The sequence below is a fragment of the Mya arenaria genome, chromosome 10 (assembly GCF_026914265.1).
Source record: "Mya arenaria isolate MELC-2E11 chromosome 10, ASM2691426v1".
In the NCBI taxonomy this organism is placed as follows: Eukaryota; Metazoa; Mollusca; class Bivalvia; order Myida; family Myidae; genus Mya; species Mya arenaria.
The window spans coordinates 68,011,709-68,037,910 of record NC_069131.1 but is presented as its reverse complement, the minus strand read 5'-3'; the positions used below and the strand labels follow the sequence as shown (position 1 = coordinate 68,037,910).

At 34.0% G+C, this 26,202-nt stretch overlaps 1 long non-coding RNA gene across 1 annotated transcript in view; it reads right to left on the bottom strand.

Moving 5' to 3' along the window:
* Positions 1-22,348: 22,348 nt before the first annotated feature.
* The window catches only part of LOC128206701 (uncharacterized), a 7,358-nt gene continuing 3,504 nt past the window's right edge, over positions 22,349-26,202 (bottom strand). Inside the window, exons 2-4 of the long non-coding RNA XR_008256545.1 lie at positions 24,328-26,202; positions 22,898-23,044; positions 22,349-22,630 (exon numbers count right to left, since the gene is read on the bottom strand). The exon at positions 24,328-26,202 is cut by the window's right edge and continues 942 nt beyond it. This is a non-coding gene — a long non-coding RNA (uncharacterized LOC128206701). The remainder of the gene's footprint in view (positions 22,631-22,897; positions 23,045-24,327) is intronic.

Sequence of the window (26,202 nt, the reverse complement as noted above, 5' to 3'; positions counted from 1 at the left end):
CAGGCGGGAATTGTTCACTGATGAACTGCCTAGATCCTTTCAGGAGAAAACCTTGTTTCCGCACGGCCTCGCGATCTTTGAAGTCGGTGAACTTACACACAATGTTGCGTGTGCGAGTATTACTGCCGTCGCGTGAGAGCGCGCCAATACGGTGTGCACGCTCTATCTTCATAGACGCGGCTAATTGCTGGGCGATCTTAAGCCTATCTTTCAGGAAGTCTCTGACCTTGACCTCTGTGTCACCTTGTTTCTCATTTGGCCCTTCTTCTATTCCACCAAATATAATATTGTTCCTCATACTTTGGGATTTCATATAAACAATGTCATCCTGCAGTTTGGCGTTCTGACGTTCTAATGAGTCAAAGCTTGACTTTAATTCAGCATGATTGAAGTCTGATTGTTCGGCCTTCTCTTCTAATCTAGAGCGTTTCTGATCAACCTGCTTGTTAGTATCATGTACTAATGTCCAGAGCCTTTTCATATCTTTATCGAAACTATCAACTTTAGTTTCTAGTGTGTTAAGTTTGTCTAGCCTTTTCTCAATATTGTTCATTTGTACTTGGATGGTTTCCAAAACGCCAAGAACTGTTGAAATGTCCGCTTTAGCAATATCAGGTGCCACGTTGTTGGCCATTGTAATATTTATATTTCCAGTATTCTCAGCTAAAGAGGAAGGTTCGTTGAAAACTGGTGTGTCTTCATATAGGATAGAGTTAGTCTGGTTTAAAATATCACTTACTGAAGTGTTACCCCCTTTCTCTTCTGCCGGGCCTCCGATCTTGGTCAATTTGCTTAGATTCAAATTTTCATCATCCGTACTACTTCCTTTCTTCCGTTTACTCCTATTAGACCTCCCCATAGCTCACAAAATACACTTGTCCATACATTCTCACTTTAATTCCAGGAAAAAACTGAATAGAAACAGTTAAAATATCCAAATTTCTTATTTAAAGTCCAGAACGAAAACAAATACGTCCATCTTGAACACGTGACCAAGTATATAAAACAACAATAATAGATCATGATATTAGTTGAGCATACACTTGCTTTAAAGACGTTCTCTTAATCCCAAAAAAGTTGTACCACAATTAAAAGAATTGTTTTCATTTATCGAAAAGGACGGATAAATATCGGAAACAATGGTTTTTATGAAGGATAACGTGTTGAATTTGAAAGAAAAGGTTTCGAGACTTATGAGACGATAATTTACCATTGTGAATCTTTTAGCTTTCACCAGTCGTTTTATATTTGCGCTTTTTAGCTATTTAATAAATGGTTACGATCTTGTTATAAATAATTGATATTTTCCATAAAATGAATACCAAATTTATGTTTGTTAAAAAAGTGTTTATATTGATTTTAAATACGAGTGTCACTTTAAAACTTATAATATACTTATAATTGTACATACTTCTAGTTATAACACTCCGCCTCTAGTTGTTCGGAATGACAATTTTCGAAACTAGTTATCAAAGAAACGATACAGTTTGACAGGTATGAGATAACTTGTCGTTACGGTGAATATACCACGTGGTTAAAATGTCAGAAACCTGAAGCGTATTTTGGATTTATTTAGCCATACACAATCGATTTTAACCATTTTCTCCCCCCCCCAGACGCTATTCAATGCAAAAACAACATGAAAGGTGACCACATAGATAAAAAGTATATGTGGGATTATAAAAATAAAATCTAGTCTATAATTAGCTTGTGAAATTATTAAAAAAAGGACACACTATTTGCTATTATTATGCGGTCGTTCTGTAATTGGTTCATTAGCATTGTTCCACTTAAAAATTAATGAGATATAAAATCACTCCGTCCAACTAAAAATATTCGAAGTAGATAACAAATTTTGTTATGATGAAATATCACATCGTGTGTAAACCGTAGACACATATAGAAAACATCATTTCCAAATATTCAGAATTAACAACCGTCAGTGGTTAATTAGTGGTTGAATTTTCGTAATACATAGCTATAGTTTGCAATAACATAAAATTATGTCAAAGAAAACTTCTTTCGTCAGATGTATTTCTAAGCTATTCAAAATAGATAACGTTTTTCGCATTTGCGAGATGATCGAAGTAATGCCTGTTCTATCTTGATAGCCCAAATCACGATCATGTTTAAAGTGACTCGCTTTTATTTTGTAAAATGCCTTTTTTGTGGCAGTTCAATAGGAGATTTTAAACTAATAGTTACGACTGGAACCATTTTAACAAATGTTGATATATGCTCAAATATCGTCTTTGAAGTCCACGATTTCGAATAGCGTTAGTACGCTTTTCAACAAAAGGCTTTAAGGTTAAGTTATCCTTTTCTTTTTTAACTTCGAGTGTATTTGATTTGCAATTTCGGTATCAAAAAAGGTTATAAATTAAGTGTTAACAGAGGCATTGCAAGGAATACAAATGGTTCCAAACATGAGAGGGTCCCTTTAATGATGATGCCTAGCGAACCGATACAATTTGGAAGGGTAAATATTAAATAAATAAAAGATAGTATATTAATAAGCAAGAGCTGTCGTAAGACAGCGCGCTCGACTACGCCGCTTTGAAATAGTAGTGAATACAATAATGATGTATGTGCCTGTCAAAAGCGACAAAAAAAAAATCAAAAGTAAACAGGGCCATTACTCTCGGGGGCCCAAACTACAATATCATGAAAGGTCTCTATAAACTCTTTATATATACCAAGTTTGCTCGCAATATGTCGACCCTTACTTAAGTTATTCAATACCAACCATTTTGCTATTAATAGTAACTATGACCATTACCTTGATCCTAGGGGCTTCAAACGCAATTCCATGAAAGGTCTCCATAAGCTCTTCCTATATACCAAGTCTGGTCTCTATATGTCACACCTAGCTGAAATTGTTCGATACCTAAAGTGACTCTGACGTTGAACTCCCACCACCCACCCGAACAATGACGCAAGTCATTCTAAAAACTTGTTTTCCCTTAGTGAAAACCTGGTTAAGAATATAAAAAAGAAATCAAAAAAATCCAAAAAAGTCAATCAAGGGCCATAATTTGTATTTAGGGTTTAAATTAGAGTTATTTAACTTTATTGTAAGAAGGTCGTCAATAATTGTGCAAAGTATGAAGTCAATTGAATGTTTTTTTTAATTAAAATCCAAACTTGCCCTACAACTTCTACCTGCCCTAAAACTTTTGTCGATCAGGGGCCATAACTTGTATTAAGGATAATATGGAGTTATGTAGCCTCATTGTGTGATGGTCCTTAACAACTGTGTGAAGTATTAAATCAATTAAATGAAAGGTATATAAGTTATTAATGAATATCCCAACCTGCCCTTAACGTTTAACATAAGTTCCAAAGTCAATCAGGGACCTTAATTTGTATAAAAGATAATATGGAGTTATCTAACCTCATTATGTGATGGCCCTGAACAACTGTGTGAAGTATTAAGTGAATTGTAGGAAGGTTATTGGACTTATAAGAGAAATCCCAACTTGCCCTTAAATTTTAACCCGACGCCGACGTCGACTCTGGGGTGAGTAGTATAGCCCTCCTTGTTCTTCGAATATTCGAGCTAAAAACGAAGTTTGTATTGATTCTCTTTAAGTCATTGATATCGGACATTGGTTTGCAAATTTTGCAAAGCTACCAGTCATCGACACCTTATCCTTTCTAGACCTTCGATGACAAGCCCGAATTCTTTCACGAGAGCTTGACATACACAAATAAACAAAGCCTGTTATTTGACAAAGCCCAGAAAGCATTTTGGCAGAGCAGGGATTGAGGGCTTCTGCTTATTTCGACCTCAGAATTATGCAATGCAACCGTTTAGGGTACAGTTTGAAATATTACTTTTCTACACATTGAACGCTTTCAATTGATACCAACATAGTTTTGGTCACCAGATGAAGTGTTTAATGTTCAACTTAAGTTAATCTTATAGTCATACGGTATGTACTTAATTCACTCTATTGGTCACTTGTCAATGACAAGACATCCGAATAACTACATCGTTATAATATCCAATTAAGACCAATATTGAATTCCAGCCCACAACCAGTATTCTTATACATCTTATTAAGTCATTTCCTAAATTAATTCGATTTCTAAAACTTTGATAGTCCATTCTTAAGTCATTTTCTAAATCAATAGTCCAATTGAAAGATATTTATGATTTTTTTATTGATTTTTTTTAAATATAATTTTTCATTAAATACTATAACCATGATATTTTTTACATTATGGAGAAATTTTAACATATGACCAGTGGATAATTCAAAACATTGATCAAAAGGACTTCCGACACACAAATATGTGAAATCTGGACGCCGGGTGTCCCCGTCGTTTTTGGTATCATTTTAGAGAGTTTTATGTACAGAAAAATATTTGAAGCTAAATGACCAAACGTTAATAAATCAAACAAGTTGGTGTGGCTTTCAATTATTGTAAAATATGTTATTTTATATTTGCGCATCAAAGCCTCTAAAGTTTAATTATTTTCAAAAGGAAAACGTTAGACAGGATTATTTCAAAAGATATGATATTCATAATAAATGCCAGACGATATATATAAAAAAACATGAAAAGTGAAACAATACAATGTGTCATAAAGTTGGACGGCCAAAAATCCGTCTAAAAAGCAATAATACCAATGAAATAATATATAATATAATTATATACTAAGGTGGGTTGGTGGGGAGGTTTGTTGAATAACGAGGTTTAAATGTTATAAACAATATATTAGTGACACAATTTCTGGAGATGGAAAAGAGGCCGATCTGAGGTAGCATACAACCATACGATAATAACAATCAAATCACCTGCCATCCACCCTCCAACAGAAATTATGAGCAAATAAATATCGCATTATATGTAAAACATTTGAATATTAAATTTACGTCTGATTTTAGTTGAAATAATGAGCAAAAGTGCAATTAGTTATAGACAATAAACATAGCTTTATGTATAGTTTACTTTTGAACATTTAGTTTCCGTATAAAAAAATCCGTAAGCAATATCCTTTTAAAAATACCCTTATGGCATCCGGTCACCAGGCATCAAATTTAAACACTGACACTCTTATTTAAAATCAATACATACACATGTATAACAAGCATAAATTTTGAGTTATAAACCTTTAACTACTTATTAAAAATGCATTTATGAAAACTATTATTTACTGGAAACAGGATTGTAACCGTGTATTTAATAGCTAAAAACGCAAAAAATATTAAATGATTGGTGAATGCTAAAATATTTACTGCGGTCTACTTACGTATCATAAGCTAGAAATACCGTGCTTTCTGCACGTTTCGTTCAAATTAAACTCGGTATCCTTCATAAGAATCATTGTTTTTGATATTTATTCATCCTTTTCAGTATAATAAAACAATTTTAATAATTGTGGTAAATCTTTTTGTGGAGTAAGAGTGCATCTTTAAATGAATGGAAGCATTAAAGAACGAGGTTGTTTGTGGATCGGATGCACCAAGTTAGGAAATGACATTATATGTTTTAAGAATAACAGCTCAGGCGTCCGAAATGCACATGTTGATGCTTAAATACCTTGCACCTTTCCAATAAGTGGGTTATTAATAGTTTTGAATTTCGATAGTTACTGGCATGGAACAACGACGACGTCAGTGATGGCGGCTGTTAAAAACGACGTTTGCACAATAGGAGCCGGGTATGAGTCATCTATTACGACGTTTGCACAATAGGAGCCGCGTATGAGTCCTCTATTGCAGGTAACAAATGTTTTAATATTGCTATTTTATCAACGAGAGGGCAACGCTATATCGTAATGTTAAGAAATTTGTAAAAATGCGAGGCGAACGTAAAAAGTCTGATAAGAGGTTTTAGGTTTTCTTATAAAATCACTAAAGTAGCGTCTTTTGTCTACTTGAAAATGAAAGTTTACTCTATATATCGTAATGTTTGACCTCATTCTATCGAGCTTCTATTTGTAAATTTCTGAAATCTTTATGGACTTACAACAATAACCGGAAAATAATCTTAATTGACCCAAAGTAAAACTACTAAGATGGTTACATAACACTTTTTGTTATGTCACCCTGTTACATTTGAAATATCGATTTTATCATTACGATTGCTAGTAAACTGGCCACAAAATGTATTACGGTATGGAAATGAAAATTTGAATATCGGACATTTTCAAAAACGTTCGAATTTTGGCTCCTTAAATACACGCAGAACATTTATTTGAATGATATCATATGTATTATATCTTGACCTCGTCAGCATTACGATTTCTTGGTTCTGGTTCCACGTTTGCCATCAATGCAAGCGTTCTTCAACATGAAGTCAATCAAGTGAACATCTTCAGTGCCCAGTGGGGGTTTGTTCTTCAAGGATCAGTTTATGCTGATGTTAATGAAATAGTGCTTGACGCAGTGCTTCACGGTGCCTCTGTGGTAAGTGTTAATCATCACTGATTTCTATATCCTTAAGTATAACGCAGTGTGTCGTGGCGCCTGCGTGGTAGGTTTTCATTGTTGCTGTCATTTATATTCTAAGCATTAAGCAGTGCGTAACGGGACCTCTGTGGTAAGTTTTATGATTGCTTATCCTTAAGCATAACACGGTACCTCTGTGGTAAGTGTTCATCCTTGCATTAAAGCATATGTTTAAGCATTACGCAGCGCGTCACGTTGCCTCTGTGGTAAGTGTTCATCATTGCATTAAAGCATATGTTTAAGCATTACGCAGCGCATCACGTTGCCTCTGTGGTAAGTGTTCATCCTTGCTGTAAAGCATATGTTTAAGCATTACGCAGCGCGTCACATTGCCTCTGTGGTAAGTGTTCATCATTGCTGTAAAGCATATGTTTAAGCATTACGCAGCGCGTCACGTTGCCTCTGTGGTAAGTGTTCATCATTACTGTAAAGCATATGTTTAAGCATTACGCAGCGCATCACGTTGCCTCTGTGGTAAGTGTTCATCATTGCTGTAAAGCATATGTTTAAGGATTACGCAGCGCGTCACGTTGCCTCTGTGGTAAGTGTTCATCATTGCTGTAAAGCATATGTTTAAGCATTACGCAGCGAGTCACGTTGCCTCTGTGGTAAGTGTTCATCATTGCTGTAAAGCATATATGTTTAAGCATTACGCAGCGCGTCACGTTGCCTCTGTGGTAAGTGTTCAACATTGCTGTAAAGCATATGTTTAAGCATTACGCAGCGCGTCACGTTGCCTCTGTGGTAAGTGTTCATCATTGCTGTAAAGCATATGTTTAAGCATTACGCAGCGCGTCACGTTGCCTCTGTGGTAAGTGTTCATCATTGCTGTAAAGCATATGTTTAAGCATTACGCAGCGCGTTACGTTGCGTCTGTGGTAATTTTTCATCATTGCTGTAAAGCATATGTTTAAACATTACGCAGCGCGTCACGTTGCCTCTGTGGTAAGTTTTCATCATTGCTGTCATATATATATTTAAGCATAAGGCAGTGCGTCACAGCGCATCTGAGGTTGGTTTATGCATTTGCTTTAATTGTACAGGTTTAAGCACTACGCTGAGCGACTCGATTTGGTAATTAGTCTATTCCTTTGCTTTTTATTTGTAAATGTTTATAAATGTCGCTGTGCGTCACAGTCCTCCTGCGGGGTAGGTCATTGCCTATTATTTGTATAACTTTTAGCTTTAACCATACGTGCCATTTCAACCTAAAATATCACATCTATTGTGGCTGTTTTTTTGTGTTTTCGCGGCAAGCAGAAAATCTCTTTCACTTCTTACAAAATAAGCTGGATTTTAACTATTACCTTTTCAGGAGTTTGTTGTGTTGGTTTTTGATTGTCACATTGTTAAAGTAAAGTTCTTCTTAAAATGAATGTTTCAAAAACAATAAATAAATATATGACAAAAATGAAAAAACACACACAATATTTTGAACTCGATCGATCACTTGATTTCGATGTAGTTACCTATATTAACCTGCAGACCACTTCGCAGCGCTTTTTGACAACCATTATGCATCGTAACCATGGCAAATGTGCAGAACAGAATATAACAAAAGAAAATTCTTTTCGTATTATGCGGTTCACACACTCAGAATACTTAATGAGAAAAGTAAAAAATGACCCTTGATCATTGATAAATTGAATGTCCTGTGTATATACATGGCGATCGGTTTAAATATATGAAAGCATTAACAAAAGAAAAGAAAAAGCAATTGAGCAGTTGATATCAAAATGAAATTAATGTTGTTTTAACTATATTACTATAAGATGTTTTATGTACGTTTATGTACGTAATGGTGTAATACACATTTGTGAATCAATATATAATTGATAAATCATTCAGAAACATTATATCAGATTATTTATGTGCGCTCATTCTTAATTTATTCAATAAAATTCTTTATTTTGGAATATTGACGAAGTTAAATAAGTCAAGTCAACAGTTTATTGAGTAATTAAAGGCCACTGGCCCAAAATACATAACATACAAGAAAGGCATGAGTTGTGTCAGGGTAATTAATCGATACAAGCGAAGTATAAATAACAAATCACGATTACTTCCCCTTAACCATTAATCTTTAGAAGGAGATGGTATACATACTAAGCTAGTTTTCGTAAATCTTCAGATTGATTTGTGTTTAATAACCTATAAAATATTCTAATTCAGTACCATTAGAATACCAATTAAATAAATATTGCATTCGTATATCATTATATTTACAACATATAAAGAATGCAAGGTATTCACAGTCTAAAACAAAAATGTTAATATAATCTAGACAATACCGCCAAACGCGTTCTTCTCTTGGGATATTATTATGCCTACCAGTTTCAATTAACACTTTATGATTTGAACATCTAAAATTGCTAAAAGCTATTTTGTGTTTGTAAGGTATGTCTAGAGATAAATAACGTTCCACATTAAGCAAAGTTGTGTATTCTTTATAATGAAAACACCGACTGGAACTGTTAATAGAATCGTGCCAGTTTTGGTTGAAACAATCAATAATTCTCCGTTTAAAAACACTGGTAAATATAGATATATCGCCAATATCTTCAGATATCCAGATATAAACTAAGCCATACATAAAACGCATATCCTTAATATAAGTTGCCCAGCAAGTGCGTCCAACTTCATCCAACGACTTGAGCATTAAGTAACTTTGTTTAGGGTATCTTTTATTAGAAATTTGTAATAGCTTGCAATAATATCTAATACAATTAGAAAAATAATTTATACATAAAGGCAATCTTCCACATTCACCAAGAATCATACATGTATTAGTGCTTTTATTAACACCAATATGCTTCCTACAGAAATCGTTTTGTACATATTCAATCTTAGGACAGAATGTATAGCCCAAAATCTGGGACCCATAACATAGAATAGGTTTTATCATAGTGTCAACATTTTGAACAGTTCTTAATAAGGAGAACGACTTTCACTAAGGGTCCCTAACTAACTCAGTCTACAAGTCGTTTTTTTCTGCAAACAAAAACGTTCTCCGTCCCTACATTGCTTCAGTATTGTTTTCCCACATTATACATAATGAAAGAACTGCGCCATAGGTGACCCTTTCTTCACGATTATTAGAATCTGACAATACGGAGTATTTCTTTTAGAAAACTTAAAGAGTTTAGAAGTCCCAGAGCCCGGATTTTATTCTAATCTTACAAAGCATTATAGATGATATATCAAGGGTTATTTCAAATATTTTCCTTTTTTCAAATTTAAGGGACGTGATGGAAAGGGTTCAGTGTATGTTTTTTCGTCCGGCAATGCAAATACAGCTTTTGAAGACATCAACACAAGCACGTTGAATCATATGCCAGAACTCATTCTATTTCCGGCAAATAACAATTCCAAATTAATACAATTTTGTTTCGTTTTAGCTCAGACCTGACGTGGAGAGGTGTCCAGCACATTTTGATCGAAGCAGCAAGCGTGGACAATCTTATCGGAGACCCAATATTCCGGAACGGGACGGGTTTCCTATGTATATGTAAATGATACTTGTTCTTTGTACGTTATTGACCGCGTTCAAAGAGTATTTCTGCCGACAAAGTTGTGGCATTAAAATGTGTTTGTTTTAATGTAATGTACCAAAAGTTATATATTTGTTTGTTGTACTGTGAACTACCAATAGTTCAACGCGTCTGTATTTGTTTGTTTTAGTGAACATCCAATAATTCAACGCGATTGTATTTGTTTGCTTTTTTGTGACACCAATAGTTCAAGCGGTTATATAGTTTAAAGCTGTAATGTGCTTGTTTGATTAGAACTACCAAGGATGAAAGTTCTTATATGTGTTTGTATAATGTACACTACAAAAGTTCTACCTGTTATATGTGTTTGTGTTACATGCACTTGTTAATTGCGAACTACCAATAGTTCAAGCTGTTATATACGCTTGTTAATTGTGAACTACCAATATTTCAAGCTGTTACATGCGCTTGTTAATTGCGAACTATCAATAGCTCAAGCTGTTATATGTGCTTGTTAATTGTGAACTACCAATAGTTCAAACTGTTGTATGCACCTGTTAATTGCGAACTACCAATAGTACAAGCTGTTATATGCGCTTGTTAATTGTGAACTACCAATAGTTCAAACTGTTGTATGCACTTCCAAATTTCAAGCTGAAGTCCCTTATTACATCAATATTGTGCTATGTTCATTATTTTCTTGGTGAAAGTTATGTTATTTGTTCATTCTAAAGAGTGTTTGGACTTTAAAAAATTATCTTTATGGCTGTGAGATATTTGGCTTAAAGAAATACGCTTTTAAGCTTATTATTCTTTTGATCTTTTGGGAATTCGGTGCTAGAGTTTGTTATATATGTTTTCCAGAAATTCAAAACGTTTGAAATGTTTGTTACACTGTTGTAATATCTTTTTCTATATAGAGTAAACACTCGGGAACAGGCACGTGGTTTTAAACATCTGTATTTGTAGATTGGAACTACCTTGGGTATGGCCTCGTTAATGCAGAAGCAATGGTGACTCTCGCAAAATCTTGGGAAATGTTGGGAGCCAGGTCATTTGTGACACAGGCAATATAAGCATCAATGGGTGAGGTACTTGATCGATACTAATAAGCATTACATATCTGTTTGACGGTGTTTTGATAACATAATTTACTGACAAGTTTTTATAAATAAATGGGACGTTTTATCAAGAATACTAGGACCGATTTCGTACCTCCTAGGTAGAGATTTTCAACAGAAGTACTGCACATGTTATGATATCTCCTAGGTAGAGATTTTCAAAAGAAATACTGCACATGTTATGATATCTCCCAGGTAGAGACTTTCAACAGAAGTACTGCACATGTCATGATGCAGAACATGTTATGATATCTCCTAGGTAGAAATTTTCAACAGAAGTACTGCACATGTCATGATATCTCCTAGGTAGAGATTGTCAACAGACTTACTGCACATGTTATGATATCTCCTAAGTAAATATTTCAAGTACTGCATATGTTATGATATCTCTGGAGTTCTAAATAACTCCAGGGGGATTCTTAAATTGTCCCCTTTCTGGTCCACATCTCTATACGTGTATCGAAGGTTTTCTTCGTGACTGATGTAGCTCCTGTCCATTCAGATACCAACCAGTTAGGTCTTTAAACTTCAACCCGTAATTTCCACCATTTGTGGTTCAAGTTCAATCTCTCTTACAACTGCCAATATTACCATCTATTTTCACTGGTCAAAAGTAAGGAATTGTGTTTGATTAAATGAATATTAGGTTTCAACTCCCACTTAAAGTTTTTATGCATTTATAATCATACTATTAGTGTGAATCAAAACATAAGAAATAGTTGACAGTCTTAAATTCCTTTTTTGAAGGCAGAATGGTGCTCATGCTGGTCTTCATACTGCAGAAGTAAAGGGTGTAATACCATTCCAAAACGTTTGCGCTAAAAACCTGATGAAATTCTTCATTGCAAATTTCAGTCCTTCGACAACGGGCGACACTACCAACATGTTTTCGTTAGCCGGATGCAATATCAAGCGTATAGAGCACTTGGTTGTCACAATTGAGTTTGAGGCAGATGTGGTCGGAAATGTCGCCATACTTCTTGAATCACCTTCTGGGACATCTAGCAGGTCAGAATTATATTATCTGTGGGTAATTAATTCACGTATTCACGAATAAAATTCATCAGGTGCGTTCAAATTCGAGAAGACAAATGTGTACTTTAAAAGATGTTCTTTAAATATGCAATACAGAAATGCTTTTCAACGGAATGCTAATTATTAAAACATTTAAATCGATATTATTTTAGATGATCCTGAGAGTCGAAAAAACATTCTCTACTCTCGATATCTAGACTCATTGTTCGACTTTCAGGAAATAAGGATGCCATTCTAGCAATAAAAAGTTTCCGGGTGAATGTTTTAATTAACGCATTTTCGATTTTCCATCGTGTATTTGGCAGGTATTCACAAATCATTTTTGGAGACTTGTAATTAACACGTTCATCAAAATATCGTTAATATATCAAGAACTTGCGAGGTAATTTTGCAAAATTAAATAAACTTCCCATGGACTGACCCTTTAAGTTCTGAGTTTCGAATAGTAATATCATTTTTACTACTCAAAAACATTGATGCGCAACTTTAAATTGATAGAAAACATTTGTTGTTATCACTTGGAAACAACAAAGGGTTGGTTTCACCGAGCCACATTTTCAGCCTTGCAAATACGCTTCACTACAGTGGCCTTTTTGTCTTTTATCTTTATAATGAAGGGCCAAAATAAGTATGATTGTATGATTTCATTACCAAACCGATAAGGGTGTCTTCAACTAATGTGAAACATATTTCACAAACCTTCAGGTTGATGAGGTTTCAGCCGTTTAGTTTCCGACCATCAACGTGGTGGTTTAAATCCTGGAGTTACAAGAGTTTACATTTTTGGAATGAAAATCCTTCTGGCATGTGAACTCTTAATCTGAGGGATAAGGGTCAGACAGGTATGATAATACAACAGAAAAACGGGGACGAGCGTAGAAGCAAAATATATAGTGGGAAATCATGGGCTTCGAAATATTTCATACATTTTCTGTCAAAAACTTAATTTAAAAATTGACGTCACTTACTGTTTATTTACATCGGTTGTGACCCGTGATGATCCATGTGAGAACCCCTTTGAAGTCACGTTATTCCTCGCCCTTGAATAGTTATCTGATACCTATTTTAAAGAACTCGCTCATGTTTTGGAACCAACATTTGTTTTCCCGGTAATGCATTTAAACAATATAAAAATGATTATAATACTCTTTGATACTTATGTAAAAAACTACAGATACACGCTCAGAAGCAAAAAGTTTAAATATAAACCCGGTTAAATGGCACTGGGTAAACGCCAAAGACATAAAACACCAAAAAAAAATCACAAACAAAAACATGAAAGAACAGCACACAACTCCATAAACAGCACAGTGCATACATACTACATGAAAAGCTAGGTAAATTTATCAAGGATTGTTAGGTACCGCCTTGGAACAGTCAATAAAATGTAGATTTACTGGGGGGTTAAACCAATTTTCGTGCACAAACATCACTCTTATCCCAACAATCCTAAATAAAGAAAAAACGTGAAAGGTAAATCTTATCAAAGAATGCACTAACTTGAGGAACCTCAATAATATTTGTTTTTATAATAAACTTATTTACCGAAAATACTTGATATCGAAATTACAGAAGAAATACACTTAAACTATGAAAACATATTCAGGTTTTAGTGGGCAGCTAACCATCGATGTTGCAGTCAAGGAAAAGGTAAAAATCTGGCAACACAACAACGCGCCACAAAGGACTCATACACACTCATCCGGAAGCTTTACGTTGAAAAGCGTTACTAACGCTATTTATTATTGTGGACCCCAACAGCAATATTTGAGCATATAGCAGCCTGTGTTGAAGGGTTCAAGCCGTCAGAATATCAGTTTTACCACTTCTGATGATTTGCCACAATCATTTCGGCATACAAAAAAATGCATTTTACAAAAACATGAGCGAGTCCCTTAAAAGAGGCATCTTTGTTGTTTTGCGACAGTTTGTGTCTCTTGTACAATGCGTGTTAGGCCTTGAACATTTTCCTCTAAACAGGGCCTCAATAACCATTTTTAAATACCAAGTGTTTCTATTGTAATTGTAATGTACTAAATCAATATTAACAAATGTGCTATTATGTTGTCAAACAACATTTTCCTTATGCAACTTATGTTAACCATTGTTTCCTGATATGGAAGTTTACAGGTTTTGCTCACGCGCCAGCACACTGTTGGACTTTGGTACTCGTTGGTGAACTTTTGAAGCATATCACGTTACTCATTGCTTTGTTTTTTTTATTATTTTACCAGAAAAGAAGCTTACAAGCTGGAAGATTGTCATTTACGGAGCTGAGGACATCACACCGGGTATTAGAGTGCGAACCTCGTATACAATATAGTACACATATTGCAATACGTCCAAGAGAGTTCAATATGAATTTAAGTTGGACAAAGAGCACCTCTTAAATGTTTACTTGAATGCGGACCAAGGTCCCAAATGACAATGTTATATTATATTTATTTATAATATTTATTCGCTGATTACATCTGACCGTTAGATTCGTCACTATGATTGTCTATTAAATTGAAGACAAATGTACGCTTTAATGTATCGATAGGATATCCTTTTCAAAATATACCATTACACAAGAACGGGTCAACAAAGGACATTAAATCCTTGACGCGTAATTCATGTTAAAGTTATGGCCCTTTAAATGCGAAATATTATGAAAATTCAACACAAAAGCAGTCCAAGTAGATTTCTTATTTATCTGTTTAAAAGAATTAATTAAAAAAAATCCGTTTAAATGCTTCATGTTATATCCTCTTAATTCATCTCATTTTAAAATGCAAATTTTATCGACATTTAAGGCACTGTTAAAATCTTAATTGATTGTGTCCCTATGTATACACGAAGGATTTTTGGTCAGTAAACTAAAATATCGATACTACCGGTCCTTATATCACATTTAGAATGTTTCCAACGAACACAACTAAAAATACATTGACATCAAAATACCTTCTTTAATATGTTATGGTACATTTGGTGGCCCTTGTGATGGAGCCGCGGGTAACGAATGCTCCAAGGATCCACTTGCAGTCTGTGTTGACAGTATGTGTGTGTGTGGTCAAGGGTCGCACCAGGTCGCCAGGATGTGTAAGAAAGATTGGTTGGAAAATGGTATATTTGTTGGTTGTTTAATTCAAAAGTAAACGTAACTGTAATAATATATTATTTTTTTTTTCCAAAATGTGAACGCATAACTGTTTGATGTGTTGATTAAGTCTCTGTTGCTGTTGTTCATCTTGCTGTTTTCCCTTTTGTTTAGTTGCCAATTACAAGCTCGTACAGCTAACCAGTGCATAGTGTTTGGTATTGGCCATAATAAGACACCACAAAAAATGTGATGAAATCGAGACATTGGCAATGATGATAAATTGTGGTGTGTGATGACATTGCTCCATTAGCAATCATGATGTTAAATTGTGATGTGTGATGACATCGATTCATAAGCAATGATGTTACATTGTGATGGTTAAGGATATTGAACAATTTGCAATGATGATAAATTTTGATGAATCCAAGCAATAAGTAATGATGTTAAATGGTGATGTGTTATGACATCGCAGTATTGGTGATTATGTTAAATTGTGATGTGTAATAATATCGCCCCATTAGCAATGATGTTAAATTGTGATGTGTAATGACATCGAACCATAAGCAATGATGTTAAACTTTGATGTGTGAAGACATCGAACCATTAACAATGATGTTAAATTGTGATGTGTGAAGACATCGAACCATAAGCAATGATGTTAAACTTTGATGTGTGAAGACATCGAACCATTAACAATGATGTTAAATTGTGATGTGTGAAGACATCGAACCATAAGCAATGATGTTAAACTTTGATGTGTGAAGACATCGAACCATTAACAATGATGTTAAATTGTGATGTGTGATGACATCGAACCATTAGCAATGATGTTAAAATGTTATGTGTAATGACATTGAACAATTTGCAATGATGTTAAATTATGATGTGTGATGACATCGAACCATTAGCAATGATGTTAAATTGTGATGTGTTATGACATCGAACCATTAGCAAGAATGTTAAATTGTGATGTATAATGACATCAAACCATTTGCAATGATGTTAAATTGTGATGTGTAGTGACATCGTGCCATTAGCAATGATGATAAATTATGATGAGTAGTTACATCGTGCCATAAGCATTGTTGATAAATTGTGATGTTGGGTGATATCGTGCCATTAGCAATTATACTAAGTTTGAATGTGCCATGACATGGAGTCTGATGTGTGCTGGCCTCCATTAAATTTTGGTATAATTTGAAAGCATATTGTTATTGGTAACTAAAATGTAAAAATTAAATGACTGAAACTTAGTAAAGGTACATTATCAAAGATTCTAGATTATTAGTACATGAATGTATGCAATATTTCAAGACCATCAAGGTTGTTTTTAATTTTATTTTCTGTATATTTGATAATTATTATTTCGTTACACTTAAAACCCTTTCAAATGATACCAAATTAATATGGAGTCACCAGGTTGTTCGTTTATGTTTAATTCAGTTAATGTTTCTATCTTAAGTACTTATTGAACATAGGAGTTAATAGTTTGTGAAATATTTGTTTGTAGACAATGTGTTGGGTGGCTGGCGTCATGAAGGGTCACCTCTCACAGATCCAAACAGCAAATGCTTCCATGGCATTGTTCACTGTGCAGCTAGATTCAGCGAAATGAACGGCACTTGCATAAAAGGTAACATACATGACGGACCAGACATAGGTTAATCATAATGGCCAACAATGTCACCGTTGTTGATGTATCGTATAACCGTTTTAACTAAGGGTTTATCGTTATAAGTACAGTATTCCGTTATCTTAAAAAAAGGAGTTTTTATTTGGAAATTTCATTTGTTTTTATTTTATGTATATTTTATTCACAGTTATTTAATAAGATCGGTTAAAAATTACCGTGTTTGGTGAATATCTTAAATGTGCATCTTACATCAGATGGAGTTATTAGTGGACGATGCTGCGTCGAGGAAGGTACAGGCTGCGAGAAGGACCCGAAGGCAATCTGTGTGTGTGGCGTGTGTGAATGTCCTCCTGGTGTACAACAAGTCAACGAACTTTGCCGAAGGGGTAGATGTACTCAGACAGAGCTTTGCTAATTAATTGTTTTTATCATTATCATGCATAGTACATAACTGTCTATTTTCGGTGATGTTTAATCCTTTGATTGTCTTCAATGCAATGCGTTTGCTTACGTTTTGGTATGGAGTAATTCAACTGGTTATCCAGAAGACGTCATTTAATATATTATGGGGCTGTTTTTAAAATGGTTTTGATTTATAATATATTTTCAGAAGGAGAGAAAGGAGGTAAATGCGTACGGGGAAAGGGAAAGAACTCCGGTGTGTAGAAGATTTGTATGTACCTTGCCCTGGCCAGGCCAATACTCACACACGCCCGAAGGACCACAGGCTAATCCACTACAACTATGTTTCACATTTTCATTGCTATTTAAATGTAATCTTTTATAATGTTTGCAAAGATAATGTCTTACCTCTTTCCACATAATTTGGCTGATTCACTTGGCATTCAATTCCTAACACCGTTAGAACGGTCACACATATGGCAATTGTAGATTCCTGATCATCCTTTTATTCGGAGGTCATTTGAAAAAAAATTGACTGCAGTAAAAGAAAACTTTTAACCAAAAAAGAATATCTATAATTGTTTGGTCTTCAGCGATTGCAACTTTAGTCATTTACGTATGATTTCAATTAACAAAGAGAATTGTACAAACTTTAAATTCGTCAAATAAGATGTACTTACGGTGATTAGTTTTATATAAGTAATCAGCGAGTACCAAATTAATATAAAAGTTAAATGAGCGTACAGAGAACTAGCTTATTTTTGGTATTTACGCAATTTCTTACTCACCTCAGTTTAGTATTATGTTACCGATATGGTAAATGGATTAAGTTTTGGTTATATTACATATTTGACTTTACTTTTGATATAAATACGAAAACGTTTTGTTTCATATTGCATGACCTGATAGAGATAGTAATATTAAAATATAGAGAACAGAATTTAAATATATTTTTGTTCCATTATACACCATACAAATGATGCAAATATAGAGTACAAAGTTGGGTTCATACTTGGGAATTGTAGAGGTACGGCCTGATGTTAGATAAATATATGTATTTGCTTATTTGCATTAAAGGTTCTCGTTTCATGGTTTGTAAAACGCACTTCTTATTACGAAATAAAGTGTGGCAGGAGTGTTAAAACTAAGATTTTGACGGGTGGAGCTCTTTAACAAATATTGTCTTTGTAGTCCAAAATATTGAATAACGTTACTTACACGATTCAACATAAAATGTAGTGTGATTGGTTAATTTATATTATCACGTAATGCTAGCAATGTTTTCAACAAAAAATATAATTCAAGTTTATTGTAAATACATGTGGTTGAGTGGTAAAGCTATCAGTTTTCTCAAAATAACATCTTAGGCCTGAAAGATGTAACGCAGCTACATAACTTTTTTTTAAATAGTATTTGCTGTTAAAATTATAGCAATTTCAGTGTTATCTATTTTAATATGACAGCTATTTATTCGTGAGCTATTTAAATGTTCATAAGAAATTAAAATTACCTCTTCCAACATATTTTGTCCCGCAACTGACTCTCCCCAGCGCGGCCAAAAACGTTTCTAGAAAATGGCTTTTTATTTCGACTGTTTTAAAAATCCTAAGGCTATATGTCAGATGCGAAGTTGAAATGCACTGGATCATACTGCCTTTGTTGCCCTTGTTAAAATTCACTATTTAAAATGCATGACTGTACCGAAATTTATTTAATGATTAATTAAGTCATAAATGTTATAATATTATCAGATATTAAAGTCATGTCTTAGTTACCTAAAATGTAATTGATGAAGATGTTTGCATTATTAAACGTGCAATGAATTTTGTTTGATGAATATGTCTTTATTGACGATTGTGTTCTGGGTATGCGGTTGTCAGGAGCTTTATCTTTTGCGTTTATTTTAGGGGAAACATAATTGACCATATGTTGTTGTTTTTTAAATATGATACGTGTAACATATTCCAGAAAGTTTGCCCCTTAAATTTAAAAAGCTAACATTGCATTCGAAACGTCATACTTATTATTACTCAATGCATTCATGTATATTAAAAGTTAAAAAGGCATATGCAATAAATTCCTTTGAGAAAAGATAAAACAGCAATATAATATGGAAAGTTATGTTGGAACATAAAGCTTTTTATACATTGCAATTATACTATGTAAACAAAGGAATACACAAAGTAAATATCTACATAGTGTGTTAAACGTTTCTTTAAAATTGATTTTCACTTGCTTTCTGGACCTGAAAACTTTTAAAAACAGCTTCCTGACTTTTGATATCAATTTAAGTCCAATGCATCAAACAAAATGGAGCAGAGTATCAGGGGCAGCCCCAGGATTTTTTTTTTTGGAGGGGGGCGGTAATTTAAGGGGCGTAACCTTTTGACCTGCGCCCATCCTACAGAACCGACAGATATTTGAAGGTGTTGGCATTGTTTTAAAAATAATTTCTAGTGCGAACGGAACAAAGCATTAAATGAGCATCATTACCTACTTAATGTACGATTTGGCTATTTAAAAGTAAGATATTTGCAACAAATGCAACGATAAAATATTACCTCCTCCAACATAGCGCTGCCCGCTATCAACTACTAGCACCATCAAAATAGATTGATTATGTTTAAACACTTAATATGCATGCTGTTACCAAAATTAATGAGTTTAATAATAAATCATAAATGCTGAAAAGTCATCACATTTCTACAGCATTAAATAAATTGCGTGAGCATAGACTTTTTGATCGATATTATCTTAGTTTACAGTAATAACATTACGGTTTGCGACTGACAGATTTATCAAAATTCATATAAGTTATATTTAATGATGATATTTGCATAATTTTGAACTCGATTATGTGCTCTGATAGTTTTGAAATATTCAAGGCCAAATATGCGAGTAAAATGACCTCTGAAGTGGTCTATTACTTTAGAGCAAAACTATTACATTGAAGTAAGTTAAAACCGTTCCAGGGAAAATGTCCCTCATGGTTATAAACACTTGTAATGATGGCCTTGACAAACGTCTAGGAATTCCTGAATGAATTAGCCAAAAATGATGTAATTGTTATTGATTTACTCATTACACTAGACACAGATTTACGATAGACTTATCCTAAACAACCGTTTTCATTCTAGAATGACCTTTTCCTCAATATAAAAAAACAACACATTTTAGGTAGCGCACTAAACAATTCAGGTATAGCTCATGTGTCGGAGAAGGAATTGAATCCACCAAAACAAATCTATGTTAAGAAATATTCGCAGACTCAATGATATCAGTCTCCGAAGGACTTGGTCATTTCCAAGGTATGGCAACATAACTTTCTGGATCCGCTTCTCAATATAATCATTGAAAAATGGATGTAAAACAGTAACTAGTATACAATATATTTAACAAGTAATAATTTACCCTTGAAATATATGATCAAACGAAACCATGGGCTCCTTAAAGCTTTTGATCTCAAAAAATCTGGAATCTAGGCTCCTTGAAGGTTTCATAATGGAGGAATCTGGAGAAAGTGCTATATCGATGGCTAAGCGATTACATCTTTCGAATTATAATTAAGCATGTTACAATTGTCTTTCATATAAAGCACAGTTCGAACCTCTGTGATTAACTGACTTTTCTAATATTTATTGATAAAGGACGCATAGGAAATGCTTGTTTTGTCTCGCTATTGAATGTTAAAATGCGATATGTATTGGCAGACAATAGTATTGAATACATTTTCATTCTGTTTTTTTGTTTTTTCACTTTTATTTACCGAATGTCCAAATGTTGTTACATTTTTACGGCGTCTCTGAAAGGTCACGCCAAAACACAGATTTTTCACTGATTGTTCTATGTCGGTAAAACACTTTCTAAAAAAAAAGTATTGTGGTGCATTTTTGCTCTATTCGATGTGTTTGTACGTTTGTGTCTCTCAGTGTCGTTGAGAACCTTGTTCTCTATACCGGGGTTATATTTAAATGTTTGACTACTGTGAGGTTACAGATTGAAATTTTCTATGTAGTAATATATTAAAACACTAGTTTAAATTCTCCCACAATAAGTGTATAAACTGATCATTTTAGTTTCTTCATATATGTTCATATAATTATGTAACCCTTGCTGTTTAAGATATTGTTTTTTTATGATTCTATTCTTTTTCAACTTTGTTGGTAACCTAACAAGTATCGTCCTTTAAATTTAACATTACGGCACTAGATCGAAATGATGAATTGTACACAATATATCGTAAACATGTTTTTTTGAAAGAAGTTATTCATGATCTTCAAGAGATCTGTAGAAATATGCTCTCTATTTGCTGAGGGCGATCCTTTTTTGCGTTTTGATTGTCCTTCAGTTGACACTGAAAGGCAAACTTGGCAGAGACAAGGCAAAGTTACTCACCGATGGCAATATCGATGGAAGTTTATCGGTTGAGAGTTACGATTAAAGCCTTGTTGTTGAAAACCTCAAGTTAAAACCATGTGCAAGCCATTATTCGCAACATGCGTTAATAAGGATAGTTTTATGATAGTCTGTATGCGTTGTTTTTTGGATGGCGTGTGTATCTCGTTCAATGTATCTTTTTATATGGATTTCAACAGTGTCTTCCAGTGCTTTTTCTGGATTTTGGGCTTGTTTCTGTAGTTTTCCGTGGAATATTGGAATATAGTTGGAGTTAAAAAGACGTTAATGCAACAGAAGTTCTTTTCATGTTAGGGGTTATAGAGCAGTCCCCGTTTCTAATGAAATATTGAATTCATATACGATTTGTGTAGTATAGTTATGTTTTTACGTTTTTAACCTTAATTATGTAACATTCCATATGTGGTTGGGGAGTTAATATGTCCATATGTAAAACCATGTTCTTTTTCATAAAAACTAAAATGAGATAATAAAATATTCACAAACACATTTGTTTCTTATTAAAAAAGGCATGGAGGACAGTATGAAAATAAGATGCATGCAGTTGACCTTTTTCTATAATACAATCAATTATCAAGTATAATCGATTTACATGTTTTGACATTACCAAATAAGATAAATAAATAAACAAGATAAAGTCGGCAACTGTTGACTAAGGGACACGTTGGCATGTCTACTAGTAGGTACACATTGATAACAAGAACATATGAGTGTTGTAATGCATTTATTGTTCATCTGTACCATAAATGTTATATTAAATACATTGAGTGAATTGGAAATTGTATCAGTTTGCTATTGTTTAAGCTTTAATTATAAATAACATTTAAGACAATATTGTTTTAGTGCTAAATTTGAAATACACCTTACATATGTAATTTATTACGACATAGAAACCCTAATAAAACACTATGATTAATAACACGAGTTACAGTCCTTGATGTACTCGTCGTTTGTAGCTTCACTTCGACTTCATCTGCGATATTGTCCCACTGGAAATAACAAAAGGTGGTGCAAACGGTATGCCAAGTTGCCACCCATTTAAAGGTAGATATCAGAAAAAAACTTGCAAATGCAAATACTTGCTTCATTATTATACAAAATGTCATCATGACACAACGATTTTGAGATGTAACGGTTATATTGGTTAAAATGATCAAAAACGACGTTTAACTACTTCTACTACTACTACTACTACTACTACTACTACTACTACTACTACTACTAATCTTCATAATTAAAGAACGCATTATTCTTACCAAACAAAGGTCTAGTGCATCGGCGTCCACAACCGTTAGTGCAGCATTTTTGATTTTCGGGACAAGAGTAATCTCCGTTGCATTCAGGATGCACAGATCTACAAGCACTGCCGCGTCTCTGTGGACACTGACCAGGCTTTTGGCCATCTAAATGGACAATGTGCAAAATAAGTAAATATTGATCGTAAATATAATAAAGAAGCTGTAGTGTTATTCAATATTAAAGTAATAAATCAATGTCGGTATTCTGTCCGTAATTATTCCGTTATTATATTAGCAATACCTATTTTTACTCCAATTGAGATAACTTCTATATAAGTTAGAACTGCAAGTTATTCTAATGGTTATACATCTGGTCATATATCATTAATATCATTCATTGTAGAAGTTTGCTTTCTTTACCAAGTAATTCGATAAGCTACATCAATCTTAGACCAATTAAGAACACTATGGAGTAGTATCTCTGCCCAGATTCACTTAAACTTAGGTTTATGACTTCTTGCCACAAACAACAATATATCTTTTGTGCTTCTCACTGTGATGTGATACTTCTTTAAAAGCACATTATTGCATCAATTGTGTTAATGAAATACGTCACTGAACAGTAAAAAAAAAAATTAGAGCAAAACTTGTATAAAAGATAATTATTCTTGAATAATTACTTAAGAAAATGTTAGGCGTAGAAGTATTTAGCCATTATGCTAATCAACATATTAATGCACACGATAAAGAGTTTTCCAAAATAATTATTCATACGTATTTTTGAATGATGTTATGTGGTTATGTGGTAAAATCAACGGCGTTAAGGATTATAAAAATAACTTGAAAATTGTTTTGATTTTTGGGTCCTGTTTGTAATTTTCTTCATAAATGTCTAGTGTTAACAAACTACGTGTCAAGGGATTGGACCAATCCGGACTCTAGATCATGCTCGCTGAATCCTTAACTTCTGTAGTTGTTATATTATTTTCATCAAGGTGTATGCTCATTGGAAATCTTTTTTTTGATCATATGCTTTCCGATGATTGAATGGATTCATCAGTTAAAAGAAATATTATATATCACTGTTTGAAACGGGACAAATTGATATCTTTCACTGTTTCGACATATAAGCCCGCTCCTATTTCCAAATAAAACTTCATCACGCACAGGACTGGGACAAACAGTTCAATGCAGTGATATTTCAGCAAAATATTTCACCTCGTGAACACCAAAAGTGATCATCTCACTCCTGGCTTCGCCACTTGTGAACTTTATCTTTAGATCTCACCTGATGAAATATATTACGATATTACACTGAAAAGAACAATTATCTTCTATGTAATATTATGAAAATTGCGTTAAATGTTGACGATTCATCCGAGAAAGTCACAGGTAGTTGCCATATTCGCGTATTAAATGCATTACTATGTTTAATGTAAATATCTCACTTGGTGGGTCGATGCATCGTGGACAACATTCTCCAGATGGGACAGGAGCTGGCCGCCCGTCCGCACAGATCTTTATGTCCAGTGTGCAGAATGTCCTTGAGCAATCGGGACCAACGGGAGGCGGGCAAGAAGGACAACATTGACCACTGTACCTTTGCGGCCGCTCTCCTCCAGGACAAACAGGCCAGTCGCATGCACTTCGGTCACATAAAGTTTCACCTAGAAAACAAGATGGACATCATTGCCAAGGGTTCTTCATTTTTACCGCAACGCCTAGACATTGATTCAAAATACATGTCGACCAGCTGCAAATTTACCAACATGGAATGAAAGATAACTTATTGAACAGGGTTTGCTGTGGCTGAGCCCCGCCTGGACTTTGAAGCCAAGGCACAGCGAGCGGTCACCGTGAGACTCGATATAATCCAAAATGCCAAAGCAGCACGCATTATAGTTATAGTTTACATAGCAAAGCTTCTTATGTTTAGGTATGCAAGTAAACAAGAGTTTATCGTTAATATCTTAAACACAAATCCTATCAGATCCCAAGACACTTACTGACCGTTCCAAGGCAGTACCTTACAAATCTTGATAAACATACCTAGTTTTCTAGATAAAATATTTGCTTTGTGTTGTTTGTGGAGTTTTGTGCTGTTATTTCATGTTTCTTGTTTGTTTTTGTTTTTATGATCTATGTCTGTGGCTTTTACCCTGTGCCATTAAACGGGGTTTATGTTTAAACGTTTGGCTACTGAGCTTGTTTCTGTAATTTTTCACATCAGTATTTATATTGAATACTATATTCCTAAGTATAAATAGTGTGCTGAGCTTGATCCAGTTGTAAGAAACACATTCGATGAACTGGGCGGTAATGACTCCAGCCCATCTTGCATATAAATAACTATTTTATAACTATGTATGAACGCTATTTCATGTTAATTGATGGATGATAGGAATATCAACTGTTGTTTGATATATACAAAAATATTGTTAAAAAAGCGATCAAAGTAAGTCAGCGATTTTAAAAGAGCTGCATCACCTATTTCTTTATTATTGCTCATTCTTGAAAATATTTATATGAACTATTATATATTTATATATATACATATATTATATATAATATTTTTGCGCGTTTGTTTTTGTTGACTTAACATGTACCAAAAGTGTGGCAGACTTATACTAAATGTTAAGATAAGTTTTCAATCATAATCACATGTTTTACAGTTATTGAGCATAAACAGAAACAACAAAATGGATATTTCATTTTAAACAAAGGTTTCACATGCATTACACTAAGAATTGTTCCCATGTGTATTGCTCTGATTTACGTACATACGTTTCGAAAGACTTTCTATCTAAGTTACTCCCCAACCAGTCAACCAACTATCAGATATTTCTGGCGAAACATTTAATACATTAAGGCACTGTGTGTTCTATCCCACCTAGCGGGGCACGCTTACTGGCATACGAGTCCTTCTCCGCGTAGCGGGACGCTGTTCCGGATACAAGTTATCTACCCCGCTCGTATTCTACCCCACTAAGCGAAGAATTATTCAAGACAACAATGCTCTACCCCACGTAGCGACCGGTACACTATATCATGAACGGATGAACGCGATTTATTTCCTTTTGTATATACCATCTCTCATCAGTCTTTTGATTTCAATTAAAGAGCACTGTGTAAAACTATAGAGTAGAGTTGTATTGACTTTATCTGAATAAACAAATAAGAATTATATGAACTATATAAGTCGACTGCAAATAACTGAAGTGTTGTACGTGTTATTAATGATGATTGGAATGCTTTGAATAATATCTGTAAATGATACCGACGTGTTTACTAATTGAATGTTAGCTATTTAAAACGTTAGCTTC